Genomic DNA, 4192 nt, shown 5'->3' on the forward strand with positions numbered 1-4192 from the left:
AAGTGGAAAGAGAGTAACGTTTTGGAAGCAACTTTTATGGTAATGCTACCAAAACATCTTGTCTTAATTTCCTAACTCTTATTCTTAAGTCTAGAATATAGTTGCATTCTCTGATAGGCAGTCTGTGATTACAAGGTTTAGTTAGATAATTAGTAGGCACTTAATAGTCTTCCCATCCTTACTTTTATACCTAGTAAGTTTACTGTGAATTTCCCCAGGAGTAAATTATGTCATGTTTAATTTTGTGGCACAACCCTGTTCAAAGAGTAATTAAATAGAAGTACCTTTGGAAAGCATGTAGAAAGCAGATTTATTCCAAGCAAGTGAAAAATGAACACACTAGGACAGGTTATTTAATCTGGAAAAACATGTTGACAATGAAAACCTAGGAAAGAGATGTTAATCATTGCCAAGATATAGTGTAAAGAAGAAAAAGCTTCAAATACAAAAGCATGGGATACCTGGTCAATGCCAAAAGATAGATTCATAGACAAGTCTCATAGCTTGCTATACAGATATCTGTTTGACTTGAATCATGAATTATAAAAATATATTTAAGCTTAATATTTTTACACTAAAGCTTCTAAACCTATTTACATACATCCTAAATTTTCAAGAAAATAGATAACATTGGTAGAGCAACCTCACACATCGTTGTCAACTATTTATAACCACTAAATATGTCTACACTGAAAAAAGCTCAGCTCTGCCGGATGCAGGTGGCTCATGCCTGTTAACCCAGCAACTCAGGAGGCTGAGATCTGAGGATCATGATTCAAAGCCAGCTTGGGCAGCAAAGTCCCTGATACTCTTATCTTCAATAAACCACCAGAAAACCGGAAGTGGCGCTAGCCTGGAGCTGAGAGTTCAAGCCCCATGACAGAAAACAACAACAACAACAACAACAACCACTCAGCTTTGATTTCAGTGGAAGTTATTTCGTTTCCAGAGATTCATAAATTGCTTAAGGGAAAGATAAGGGATGAATGAAAACATAGTCAACTGAGGAGACGCCCTTTTAGTTTTTATTCAGGAAATCAAGATCACGAGGCAAGATGACCCACAGAACAAGAAGCAACTTTAACACAAGGTTGAACTACTAAGAATGAACATCATTTGAAAGAATATTTGTTCTCTGGATTTGAAAACAGCTAATATTCAATCTTTCATTCTGGAAGTCAGTTTGCTGTTATTGCAAAAAAAAAAAAAGTATGAGACAACCAACTTATAAAGAAAATCAGTTTTGTTCTGGCTCATGGTTTTTAAGGCTCCAGTTGGAAATTGACCGGCCCTTACTTCAGGCCTGTTATAGGCAGCACATTATAGCACAAGCACTTGGTGGAGGAGAACAGCTCCTCTCAGAACCTGAGACCTAGATCCCACAATCCCTTTCAAGAGCATGACCTGGATGACTTCAAAGCCTCTCCCTAAGTGCCATCTTTAAGGGACCACTACCTCCCAATAGTAACACATTAGGGATCAAACACATAAAACATAGGCTTTTGTGGACACTTAAGAGATATAACATGGCACACTAATACTAAAGACATTCATCTACTAAAGCAGAAAAGCAGAAGCTAGTTGTTTTTTTTTGTGCTAGGGCATGAAATCAGGGCCTGTACACTGTTCCTGAGCTTTTGTGCTTAAGGCTAGTACTCTATCACTTGAGCCATAGCTCCAAGTTGGGTTTTTCTTTTTTCTTTTTTGGTAGTTAATTGGAGATGAGAGGCTTGACAAACTTTTCTACTTGAGCTGGCTTCAAACTGTGATCCTTAGACCTCAGCCTCCTGAGTGGCTAGGATTATAGGCATGAGCCACTGGCTTGGCAGAACGTATTTTTGATTGGTTAAACTTAAATATTTAATAAGCTCCTTCATTTTATGAAGTCACTATTAAAAATCATGTTATTTGCTGTGCAAGACTGTATCTGAAAAATATCTAAAGCAAACAGAACTGGGGGTGGAAATCAGATTTGTCGGTTAATTTGAATTCTTACAGACCAGTGTTAATATTCTTTTAGCCAGAATTTGACTAGTTTTCTTATGCATTTTTAGTCCCCAGTTTCCTTGCTTGCTGTTCTTTCTTTCTATTCTTCCTATGTTGAGCTACAAATGGAGAAACTGAAATGGGATACAGATAATTGATACTCTAGATAAGAGCCTTTGTCTAGAATATAGGCTGAGAAGACATTTTGAACATCAAATGAATGAGTTGTTTTCTAGGTATTACATTTATAAAGACCACCATTTGTTTTATGATAAAACAATAAATATTTATAGGTAATAATATAAAAAGTAAAGCGAAAACTCTTCTTGGAACATATCTAGAATCAAATATTATGATGATGTGCCCATATTTGGTTAAAGAAAAGTTTCCTTAAACTTATTCAATCTTCTTATTTTATAAAAATTATGACTCTCTAAAAACTTCTGTGATTACTAAAGAACTATGCCATTTATCTTTGTTTTGGAAAGTGCTTCTCAATATTCTTTGAAGTCAAGTTTATGAGATTACTATATTCCAGGCTTTGGAAATCATTTTCTCAGATCAAGCTTAAGGTACCAATTAACTCTTCTTCAGTACGGGAATAAATCTGTTCATTTCTGAGTTCTGTGTTGTGCTTATATTAAATTACTGTCTAACTGGTTTCCATCCACTTTCGAGATTACCTTAATAGAAAATAACATTACTGCCCCTGGGTCATTTTTCTTCTTATAAATGGATTACATGCATATATCGTCTTATTGCTCCTTTAGGAAGGTTTAAGCTGGCCACAACATTTTCTGTATTTGACACTGGTTAAGCAGAATTATGCCCATTACCATTAGTGGCCAAGGAATGACCAGATGTTAATGAAATTATGTTATTCTATTTTGTATGTGGATTAAAGTAATCCTTTTTTCTTGAAAATGGAAAACCTCTTTGGCAGCCACCAGCTGTCAATGTAATTTAGAATGCAATGTACAGTGTGATAGAAAAATCACAGGATTTCACAACTGAGAGTATACCAGAATACAAACTGCAGTCATCAGCACACCTAAAAGAACATCATTTTATATTTGGTAAATAATCATTTTGCGAGGTCTGAAACCTAATTCTCTTCTCTGTGATAGGAAGGCAAAGATGACACTACTACACAGAACCCTTGCTCTAAAGAGTGTCAAGTATAATAAACCTATTGTTTTGTCTTTGGTTTTTGTTGGTGAGTGAGGCCACTGGAGAATTCTCTACTCGGTACAGGGTTGTTGAGTCCCCCTGAGTCAAAAGGCTGGAAGAAAGCATGCTGTTCTAGTGATCCTCTCTAAATCTTCTGGGTGAAACCACAGGATAATCACATAAAAATTTGTTGCGTTTAGAGTTAACTACATCCTAGGGTTTTCTACATCATGTCAATTATTGCTCCCTGTGTCTTTAAAAATCCCCCTCTCTTCTTTGCTGGACATCCATTTATCATTTCATACTTAATGCTATCTGGCTTCCTCAGGCAAAAGGGGATAATCTCTGTATAGAAAAGAAGGAACGAATGACAAATGCATTGGTTTGAATGTCATCAGGCAGAATGGAGCCATTATCAGTGAAAAGAGCCTAAATTTTATTTATTATGTCTTTTGGGGGTCATGTTTAGAAAGCTCAATGTAAGAAGAATGAATGAAAAATTCTTCTTTTAACTCTAATTTTCTAAAATAGACACAAGAAAACAAGGGGTGTTTTTTTAGATACAGTAAGTACAATAACAAAAAAGCCCTTACAAAATGTGCCATCTATTTTAACTATTAAATCATCAAATTAAACTTATTAATAATATACCATATAACTAAATATGCTAATGCATGTTTGTTCTAAATTTTATCTTCTGAATATTACTTTTTTTAAAAAAATGGTTATCATAAAGGTGAGATACAGAGGGGTTACAGATTCATAAGTCAGATAAGGAATACATTTGTTTTAGGACAGTGTCAACCCTTCCTTTGCTCTCTCCCAGTCTTTCTCTCCACACTCATTTTCTTTCCACTTGCACTCACAAGTTGTGTAGTTCATTTTCAACATTGTGTCTAGTGAGTACCACGGATGTTTTTGTTCACTCTTGTCCCTCCATTTCTCTTCCCCTTACACTCCCCACAAATAGATAAACGAACAAACAAGACAGAAACTAAAGAAAACAGAGATGATGACAACAACGACAAGAAAACTC

This window comes from Dipodomys merriami, unplaced genomic scaffold (assembly GCF_024711535.1).
Source record: "Dipodomys merriami isolate MVZ:Mamm:240054 unplaced genomic scaffold, mDipMer1.0.p SCAF_12, whole genome shotgun sequence".
NCBI lineage: Eukaryota > Metazoa > Chordata > Mammalia > Rodentia > Heteromyidae > Dipodomys > Dipodomys merriami.